An 11,418-nucleotide genomic window follows, 5' to 3' on the forward strand; every position below is an offset into this window, starting at 1 on the left:
CCACCCAGGGACGCCATTAAATGTAGTGGTTTGATGGGTTTACTGAGACAATTATTAATTGTAGCAGTAATCACGAGGTTGTTCATTGGGGCTTTTAGAAAATCAATTGTCAGAACAACTAACAACGCACACACACGGATTCAATACACGAGATACATTTATTAAACAGAAATTGTGCACCAAACATACACCAGTCTGCCTGGATACAAGCGGCAGACCTTACTGTGAGGGTTATCAATATACAAGGTATATAATCTCGAAGAGATGCAAACACAAAGAGATACACAACAGAGAATATATGTCAATACATATCGTTCGGTTACCAAAACGCTAATCAGTGTTATTACCCACTGTTACTCTAAACTCGGAAGTAAATACATTACTCATGAATTAAATTGATAACAACTTGTGTTGAGGTACAATTGAATTCTCGAGACGCAATGTAGAACATGGGGTTTACTTATCCACTGTGTATGGATTTGGAATTTCCCGGCACGAACACCAAACCAGCTGACAGGCTCTGTTGCAGCCTCTGTTCCAGCGGTTGTCCAATGGGCATTGTGTCGGCGTCCTCTGGCTACCGGCCAACCAGTCAAGGTGCAGCTCGGAGTAGGACGGGCGGAGGAATCTAACTGCGGCGCGCAGGGCAGTCGTTGCTCCGAGGGGATCTACCAGCAGTCCGGCTGGCTAGTAGAAAGTCTCTATGCACAGAGTGTGACCGCGAGCCCTCACAAGTCACTCTTTTGCCTGGGAAGAAGCTGGTTCGTTCCCGGTCCAGCGCTGCTTCTGAATAAGCTATTCAGGTTGTCGACGAGGGTCCAACTGTAGGCTGCCGTTGATCAAGCGGAGCATTCACCTTGGTAGAATTCTGAGTACGTACGGGATCCTCGGCTTCGCGCTTAGAACAAAGTCCAAGTCCTTTTGCAGACAACAACAGTTGTCACGTGATTGTCTCTGAGGATGCGCGAAAATGGCCAAGGAGAGCCCCGATCTGAGCTTCCGCTCCCTTTTTGACCAACACACAGATGTGTGCTGATTGGTTGAGAGTTTGGCGGGCATTGGAGACCCACGTGGTATTACCACGCCCTGCCAGTCCCTGATTGGTTGGTCAAGATGAGATATAAGTCAATTACTCTTGACACTTAGGAATGCAGTCCAGATGTCCATTCGGCACTCCCTAGACTGATAGGCGCCAATGGATGACCATTGATCATGATAGCCAGGCTTAGCTAAGTGCATCCCCGTCTGGGAGCTTGTTCCTTATCAAAAGAAAACATCTTAAATCAGCCTGCATGAATACTTTCTCTGTGGCTGCACCACAGAGATGGAGGGTGAGATGGGGCCTCCTTTAGGACAGCATACCAACGCTTAATTCTGTCTTATTAACAAGCATTGCCGCTACATGTGTATCGTGAATGGAATTTTGTGTAAACTAAGAGTTTGGTGATGTTTTGCTGTAGTCCATATGTTAATGAGAGGAAAGGTTTCAGAATGGATGAAACATGTCACAGAGAGTTTACGTTTGTCCAGAGAAGCCTGATTTTACAGGATAAATAACAGGATGGTTGTGAAGCTGTCTATCCCGTTCAGATGGGATGGCAATGGCACATCTCAATCTTTGGAAAGGTACCAAATCTTGAAAAAGACCTGTAGATGATGCTGGGTGAGGTTAAAAAGTGAGACGGCAAAGCAGATAAAGCTCTTGCAGGTACACACTGAACATGAGGAACCGCAGATTCCTGGTCGAGATGAAAAACTATTCACTGGAGCAGCAAACAGGAATATCCATTGCAAAGTGAAGAAAAAATGTAGGGAAGAGCAGGGTCATAGCATGGTCCATGTAAAAAGTATGGGAGGGAGAAAAGGGGATTGCATGCAGTAGTTATAGTATTTTAGGAGAGGGAATTATGTCAAGGGTGATTGCAAATTACAGACATCTGAGTCTGATTGAATTTGGTTATTGTCATTCCACCCAAACGTTGTTGTAAATGCCATTAAAAGGTCAATGTATTTTACATATAATTAATTATATTTATTGTATTATTAGAAAGTTTTTATTATCCCCAAGTAGAAATTTGCTGAAGAAAGTACAACTTGTACATTGGTCAGGAATTTAACCAAGGCCTTCCACGTGGCAGGCAAGAATTGTACCACTGATCCGCCAATGCGTTACTCTGATTGGGTAACTGATTGTGTGGGAGAAAGGAGGGCATTTGGCAATGTAAATCTATAAATGTTTAAGGTGAGAAGACATTGCAATGGATTTGTTCTGTTTTAAAATACCAGTTTATAGTATAATCAGTAATGTAAGAATGAAGGCTCTGGACCTTTTGTAAACAACTGTGAGTTACAGTAGTTTCCCACTACAGGCTGTTTCACCTGCAGTTGTGTCCTTTGTCACCAAAATACAACATTAAGCAAACAGAATCTCGGTGTTATCTCATAGTTTGTGTTTTTTTCAGTTTTGTAAAATAGTGTAATTGTTAAAATTAGAAGTTCTTTATGTGTGGACTGGATGTCTATTATCAGTGCTCCCCTGATTTTTTCTTTCAAACCACTGATAATTAAAAACTGCTATTTGCAATTTTTTTCACAAATTTATTTAATAACTATTACCTACTGTGATTATATTGCATACTTAACAGTGTGATTAGCGCAGGGAAGAATTAATGGGTTAATAAACATTTTATACTTTTCTGATTTGTTTGACAACAAAACGCAACTATGGTGCATTAAGGATTCACTATGCCACCTGGCAGCTTTACAAATTAGTGCAGTCCCGTATCAGATTTAAAAAAAAAGAACTCTTTGACACTGTATGTTCCTCACCCAAGAGGCAGTAATGACTTGAATCCAGGCCAAGTGTTTCCAAGCTTGGCGTTATGACCCCAGGAATTCCCTCCAAGCCCTAATTGACTCTGGGAGTGCGCTCTGTTTGATGTCTTCCGAGGTAGTCACACAGACTGAAGTGGAGGAATAACACCGCTTGTCAGTCATCTGTATTCATGGGGAACAGACGAGGCGTCCGACAGCCCTGTTGAAATTCTGCCTCTGAGGAAAAGGCTACAGAATCAGGGTAGCTGGAATTCTGAAGCTACCATGTCCCCTTATCCTCATGAGGGATTTTCGCCAGTTCCATCTTTTATTTCCCTCGCAGCCTTCCACAAAAGGATATACTGTATAATGGCAAGGAAACCGGGCCAGACTGAACCCAATGCACAGGTAATCTGCGCCGAAGGAAAATGCTCAGGGAAAGGAGTCACCATACAAACCGAACCTAACAGTGATTCTTCCTCCTCCTCCTCCCCCCTCGTTCCAAACCTTTCAAGGACTCTGCAGTCTGTTTCTTCTCACGCTGACCCCTTTAATAACAGGGAAATGGGTCTCCTAACCACCCACTTCCACTGCAATCAGAGCAAAGACCCTACCCTGAGTCATGCACAAGAACATGTCATAGAGCTCAATGGACACCCGGTGGAAGGCTTCCCAACTCCTATATTATAAAAAATGCTCTCTTATATCAGGGAGTAAAGAAAGTGTACACCGATGGTTAAAAAGCACAGTTTAACCTCATGCATTATCACAGAAGCAAGAAGTCTTTTGATTCTAAAATTACACACATGCACAAATATTATCTGCCTTGCAAGTTAAATGGAAAAACTATGATGACAGTTCATCTGTGCCCTTTTTCAAGAGTAGGCTCATCACTCTTCCGATGGCACTCTGGAATAGCATCATGTATTTTGTGCCATTTCTTACACTGAGTGAAGTAAGTACATTAACTTTATTCATGCTAAAAATTACTTTTGTCATTCATTTAAATTCCAAACCTTTACATTTTAAGATACTGTTTATAAATGTTTATGTTCTTCTGTTAAAGTTATAACTGGGGTTGAAGTGAGACCAAGTTGTTCCGGTAAGTGATTAATTTTGGTGTTTCTGTACTTTTCCTTTAAAGTATTACATTTATCCATTTCATGTTGTAAGTAATCATTAGTTAAAATATTTTTTGTGAGTTTCTTTTTTTGAGTAAATATGCTTATTTATTATTGTGAAATTTTACTGATAGCCACAATACATTTCAAATTGTCCTAAATTATTTCTAATACAAAACAAATACAGTTTCTCTATATTTAACAACAAATGTATTTCATAATATGAATTTGAAAATAGATCATAGAGCATTATCATGAATGTATGGACAGTTATTGGCAGATTTCATATAATCATTCAATAAAATACACTATGTTATTTTCAATTTTGACATGATCTAAATTCTGAACTGCAGTAAAATGAAAAAAGGAATGTCCGAAGTTCCTGAAATTACATTATTAACTTACTTAAAGAAATGGCTTAATCTATATTGATTTAACTGAAAACATTTGACAGTGAGTCCATACCATTTCACAGTATTCTGTTTCAGATTAAAACCTCAAACAATTGTTGTGGAAGAAGTGGAAGTTTTCATCTGCATTAGCCAAGTACTCAGTCTACATCAGAATAGCTAATGATCGGCAACAACCTTTTAAATGGTTTAAGTGAAGGACTTGAAAGACCAAGCTTGTATTTACATTAGGAACCGTATACAGTATGTACAGTAGAATACATAATCATTACTCTTTTAATTATTTTACCATGAAATTATATTAATGTTGACCTTAAGATCAATTACTGGGACTATTATTCTCTGTTTGTCCTCTTTATTTTCTCCCTATATTTTATTTCCACATATTTTTTTACAAGATTATTAAAAGAAAACTTTACTTGTTTGTTTGTTTCAAACTCAGACCCACTTGAAAGTCCTGTTCTTAAAGTGGAACCAGAACACATCAATGTGGAGGACTTTGTCATACTCCGCTGTGAAGCTGAGAGAGGAGAACAATGTCATTTCTACATTGACCAGAACCTAGAGCCTTTCAGAACAGTCCCAAACCGGTTTAAGATTTGTCAGTTCAGTGTGTCTGGGAAGGAGCTGCTTGGAAACAAAGCTCATGTATATAAAACTGAAGTCTTTCTGAGCTGTGCTGCTGAAATAGTCGTGGAAAACCAAAGAGTTATTTTAAAGCGGAGTCAGGTCAAGAAAGTAGAGGTTGTTAGTGAGTATTTTATATTCAAGTATTTAATATTATCAATTATATTATAAGAGTACGATGTTTATCTTTAGTGGTATACTTCCTGTTAGTACAAATTATTTATTCAATGCAAATTGCCATGGGACAACTTTAATGGTAATTCTGTAGGACCTTTGGCATTATTTCTGTTTCATGTTTTTGATTTATAGGCAATAAAAAAACAGGCAAACAGACAGGATTTTTGTAAACAATTTTGAAGTGGTGCGGACCATAAAAACATTGTTGATATTGAATCCGATTGCCAAAAAATATTTATTGTTTCATGTACTGTAGGTAATGTAAAATTCTTCTGTATTTCCTTTCTTCCATCTCTTGCTGTACTTGGAAAATGTTTTGAACAACAATACTGTATAAATATATGATTTTAATGTTTGGTCTATCCCTTACTTTATGATATTCAGTACTTAATAATTGAATCAAACTCATATTTTCATTTATTTTAAACGGTAAAGGCTAGGACCTTTCAAGGAAATATTAATTATATTTAAATATTGAATCACTGTTCAAAATGTCATAAAAATATCAATCATGTTTAAAATCAAGTTGAAAAAGGGCAAAAAATGTCATTATAATATTACATATTTTGAAATGATAATGATAAATTTGATGTTGGGTGTTTTTTCTTTACCCCAAAAACGGACTGTGTTTTGTTAATGTACGCTTCTTCTTTTTCTAATTAATTTCTTCTACCTTTGCTTGATTTCTTGTCCCTCAAACTCCCATTTTTTCCCCTTAGTCAACTTTGGACAACTTCGTTTATATGTGAACCAGAAGCAAATTAGCACAGAAGAAAAGGTCAAGCTTCGCTGTGAAGCTGACAAAGGATGTTGCCTGGGTAGGCTTATAGAATGTGAAAATAGAATAGAAACAGATAGACTTGAGCAATAGATGTAAAATGCTGCAGACTGGTAAAAGGGAATTACTCCAAATATAAACTCCACTGAATATCATCAAGGAGAATTCAGAATTTTTGCTGGCTAAAAGTATGTTCTTAGGAAGATTCCGTAGGCTGTATAGAATATATGCTTGGTAGGTTGCACATATTGAAAAAAGGAGGTTCCTTGTGTGAGATGGAGTCACTTCCTCTCCCTTTTTCAGAGAGACACAAACAGGACAGTGAAAGGTGTGTATGTGAAGTCATCTCCTTCAATTGCAATGCATGGACCGCTGTCTCGATAGATTCTTGCAAATTTTAAAAACTAAAAACTTTCTTCGTGAACTTAACCCATTTTGTATTGATTTGAAATAAAATTGTATCTAAAAGGCATTTTTAGTTCATAAAAGCTGATTTTTGCTTGATTCATGCCAGTTTGTGAAGTACTTATTCTCATGAAAACTGTATAAGTCTTATATTATACATTATACATAATATTTCACAGACATGCCTTTTTGTTGGTGCTGGGTCAAGAAGTACAGAAGTACATTGTGTTGTGCATCCATCTTTAAATCTTAATGTTATGGTGCTTCTCATCTATAGTGGTCTTGAACAACACAGAAGCAACAATCCAGAGACTACTGTCTGTAAGTACAACATGTATGAACAGAAAATTGTCCTTTGAATGTCATTTTAATTTTTTGCTTGTTTTTACTTAAAAACAAATACTGCTTCAAAATCCGTTTTTCTCACTTTTCAACAGATGCCACTGTGAATAAAGAACAACCACAGATTGCAATGGTAAAGAGTTCAAATAGTACATATGCATAATATGCAAAATATATATGAATATGCTATATTTTAAAGTTAACAGTTCCAAAGTGTTTGACAATGGAGTGGTTGGAAAGGGAGTACGTCTTTTATACTGCATTTTAGCTATGGGTGTTAATTTAAAAAATACCTGTTATATCATGACTGCTATTCATGACCAGTGTGACAATTTAAATCTCTGAGATTTCTTTCTCTCTGCTCATCTCCCACAGTGGCTGGAGGACGCAGATGCTGATGTATGCTATGCCACTGTGAAGCAAGCTGAACGCCCCAATAAATCACCACCTCTGCTTCAGTTCAGTCAAAAATGTGAATATGCCACTGTGATAATGCACTGAGAGATAGAGAGAGAGAGAGAGTAACCTGAACACAGAATCATAATCAATCAACTCTTTCATCAAAGAGTAATGGACAATTAATGTGAGCAGGAAAAGGAATTTCATTTATTATTTCATTTAGAATTGGACTAATTCTTATACTCATACTTAATTAAACCAAACAAATTATTTCCCAAAGCCTAAAGTGTGCAAGACAAATCAATATCAAGCTCTTTTGGGGGACTCCCCTCCACCAACTAGCATCCTCCACCAGCATCCACCTGGATGATGTGACGGCAGCCATAGTGCACCAGAACGCTCACCACACATCAGCTATCAGTGGGGAGGAGAGCAGAGTGATGTAGCCAATTCATAGAGGGGGATTATTAGGAGGCCATGATTGGTAAGGGCCAATGGGAAATTTGGCCAGGATGCCGGGGTTACATCCCTACTCTTTTCGAGAAACACCCTGGGATTTTCAATGACCACAGTTTTTACGTCTCATCTGAAGGACGGCACCTGTTTACAGTATAGTGTCCCCGTAACTATACTTGGGCATTAGGACCCACATGGACCGCAAGGTGAGCGCCCCCTGCTGGCCCCACTAACACCTCTTCCAGCAGCAACCTTAGTTTTTCACAGGAGGTCTCCCATCCAGGTACTGACCAGGCTCACACCTGCTTAGCTTCAGTGGGTTGCCAGTTGTGAGTTGCAGGGTGATATGGCTGCTGGCTTATAAGAAATATAAGAAAGTATTTCTGCAATTAGGTAATTAAAAATGTAAGATTACTCTGTTTGATGTTGTCAGTATTATAGAAGACATTTAATGGTGACGTTTATACAGTACATCAGTTGCACAGGAATAAGGCATTGCAGATGACATATAATTTAATTTAGTACTGGAGTCCACACAAATTTCTTAGGGTAAGATGACTTCTTTTACAGCTTGAGCTTCAGAACTGCATGTTCTCATGACCGTTACGATATCTGAAACAAGACCACAGAGCTTCATACTGTATATATACAATGTGGCTTGACCCGTTTCAGTGTTTCAGTAGCTGGTATATGTCTAACTTCAGGCCTCCCAAAATAAAAGTTATTCATGTGGTTTTATATATTGATGAAGTACACAGTTTTTTCATCTACTCTTTCTTAATTTTGAATGTTTGTATTCATATCTAAGGTGCTTTTCTGCCACTGATCCCTCAGGCAAACCAATTGTTGAGACTTTCTTAGAGATGTTATAGCCTCTTGCATCTATGTATTAATTTTAAATTGTTATCTTGAGTTGAGCTTAAGAAAAAAGCTTAAGATAAAAAGCTTCTAAAATAGAAGATTTCAATTAGGGTCTTAGGTACGGTACCAGAATAGAAAATGTTTAACACACTTCCTTTCACAAAAAGTGAATGAAGAGGAATACAGTAGATCTCTTCATTTGTATTCTTTTATTCTTGCTGAAGACAGACCACTACTTTCGAAAAAGTAGTGGACATTTCCCTGTTGTAGTATTTTTTATATTTCCATACAGTAAATATTTAAATGCATTAGTGTTTAATCTTTTTATTTTTAGTAGCACAGTTTAAGATGTAAATGTGAGCATTTTCATGCTCACCAACGAACCTATTTTAAACTTGTACACAAGATTTACACACTTACTATAACAGTATTGTATTGTATTGTATCTATGTATTGTACAGTATATCCAACCAGCTATCATTTTATCAATACATAGAAATTGTGGTCTATTAATAGGCGTGCTCACATATAACTTGTACTGTATAATCCGTAAATTTAAGACAATAAAAAGTTGCAGTAAATTAAGAAAAAAAATCATAGCAGCAATAGAACACAAAGTGATACATCACTACTTGTATAATTTAAGCTCTGGCACATTTTTCAGCACCTATCCCTGGTACACAGGGGGAGCAGCTGCTCTGCTGTTTCAGACCTGAGAGCATTCATATTACCTGGCTTGACCTTGCTTTCTGGAAAGTACCTCAGTGTTTGTTATACAGTAACTCTGAAGTTTCGAGATCCCCTGTGGTATCTCCCTTGATGCATGGTTATGTTAGGACTGATAGATGGATATGAACACTGCACATGTTTGCAGTGTTAAAAAGAATGTGGCCCACTAGTTTTCTCACACCAACTACTTCAGCATACACTTCTTCTGTGGCGTTCAGTGATTTTGTACCATATCAAGTCACATTCACATGACAGTGACAAAAAAAAATGATTCTGTGTGAAATAATACAGTGAATAAATATACACTTACACCATGCTGCAGTCTAGTCTCTTTCTAGACACTGCCTGTGGTGCACTGTAATCAGAAAAACTGCGGTGTCACCAGCACCATATCACATGACAACATGAACTCGCTATCATTGAACGACTTTATTTTTAGTCAAACATTTTTAAAATATTTTTATTTTTATTCACAAAAAAAGGCATTGCCAAATACAACAAAATGCATTGCCAAATTAAAATAACCATTCTCCGCTGCACAGTTTCTACTGTACATAGGGACCCCTAAAACACAAAGGATAGTGGAACCCCAAGGTAACACAGCTTTGACTGCAGCAGCACCACAGCTGGCCTCCACTGCCTCCCCACTGGCACTGAGGATCCTGGCAGTCAGATGTAGTACATCTTTGTTATGAAACAGAAAGTTTTTTTTTAATTACAAAAAGGAGCATTTACAGTACCTTAAGAAATAAAATAAAACCAGCTTTTGTGTTAATTAATTATTTTGTTAATAGAGGAATGACCCAAGCAGAGAAAGACGCAGTTTTACTTTGGTCTTTACTCTACAATTCTTAAATGCTGCCTGTGCCACCATACAGGGAGATTGTGTCACACCCTCTGCAGCCAGAGGGCGCTCCTTCTCTGTCCTGTCCCTAGTTTCCGGTCTGCTGTCCTTCCTGTCCCTCTCTTTCCCTTGGGCTATATATTTCCGGGTCTTGCACTCTGTCCTCGCTCAGCATTGACGTTCGGATGTCCTGAGACCCGCCTAGCACCAGGGCGCCCCACGTCTGCTCCCTGAGGGCATAGGTTTCTATACGGCATTCCTGAACTCTTTGCACTAATGAGCCCGGGCCTTTTTCCCGTCTCGCCGCTATGCATATGGGTCTTTTTCCGCTCTCCTGCTCTCCACGGTTAGTCTCTTTGGACGTCCGTGACAGATTGCAGACAAACCTCTTACAAAACCTACTGCACCATGAATCCTTTCATGCAGAGAAATGCCTTTCACTGGACATTACATAAAAATAATACATTGTAACTCACAAATAAAGCCACAACTGACAAATGAGATTGTATTGTAATTCAATGTACACCATGTTGTTAAGAATTTCTGTACACTACTGTGATGCAAATGTGTAACTTTTTTTGGCTGAACATAAATCAGTATTGGACGTTTGAAGTGCATTTTTATTAATAAAGGTGCTAATTCAAAGATAGAACAAAGAAGATTAAATCTTCACAGATTTTTCAGTCAGTTGATTTTATAGGCACAAACACAACAATAATTGTTAGAAATATGGTGTTTTATTTTAATAGTAGCAGTACATCAATTAAGCATTTACCCATTGGGCTAAAATTAAAATGTTCATATTTATTTTATTCTTTTAGTTCGGGATGTCAGTAAAACTTTTACATGAGAATTTACTCTCACATGATTTAAAAAAAAATAAAACCATTCCATCAATTACATTATTGGAGACAGATATTTAACTCTGTCTTTCTATACAATACTGCACTGTTTATACAGTACCATATGCATTTAATGTACTGTATGTACTTGTATGTGTTCTGAATTTTGGTCATTTTTGCTTTTCAGGACCATGGGTTTATCTGACACAAATTTAATTGAGACTTAGGAGAGGAAGCCATCCAAAATCCAAAGGCTTCTGACCACTTTTAACCACACCATACTTTAACATTTCTAAGAAGGAGGATAGAAAGTACTGTATCACTTTGACGAGAGTATTGCAATGCACAATTACCCAGAACAGAGATTCCACAGTGTAAAGAAAAGCTGCACTATCTCCAACTTATCACGAATATTTAATTTCATAAACTGAAGCCATTTCCCTAAGAACTGATGTCTTAATTTTAATTGGAATATAACCTGGAATGTATCACGAATGAAAGAGATTTTGAAATATAGCACATTCATAACCTTTGACAGATATTACATTTGACTTTAATATCATCAATAAAACGTATCCTAGGAACAAAGCTGAAATGAGCAGGCAGTATAAAG

General features: G+C 37.7%; 2 long non-coding RNA genes across 2 annotated transcripts; both read left to right on the top strand.

Annotated features, from left to right (window-relative positions):
- Positions 1–3,486: 3,486 nt before the first annotated feature.
- On the top strand, positions 3,487–5,957 carry LOC148674500 (uncharacterized). Its single transcript, XR_015935334.1, has 4 exons — positions 3,487–3,764; positions 3,881–3,916; positions 4,788–5,096; positions 5,869–5,957. It is a non-coding gene; the product is annotated as an uncharacterized LOC148674500 (long non-coding RNA).
- Positions 5,958–5,962: 5 nt separating this feature from the next.
- On the top strand, positions 5,963–7,385 carry LOC148674501 (uncharacterized). The gene is made up of 4 exons (XR_015935333.1): positions 5,963–6,255; positions 6,610–6,653; positions 6,770–6,807; positions 7,050–7,385. It is a non-coding gene; the product is annotated as an uncharacterized LOC148674501 (long non-coding RNA).
- Positions 7,386–11,418: the final 4,033 nt, after the last annotated feature.

Source organism: Lepisosteus platostomus, chromosome 3, assembly GCF_059453375.1.
Source record: "Lepisosteus platostomus isolate fLepPlt1 chromosome 3, fLepPlt1.hap1, whole genome shotgun sequence".
NCBI lineage: Eukaryota > Metazoa > Chordata > Actinopteri > Semionotiformes > Lepisosteidae > Lepisosteus > Lepisosteus platostomus.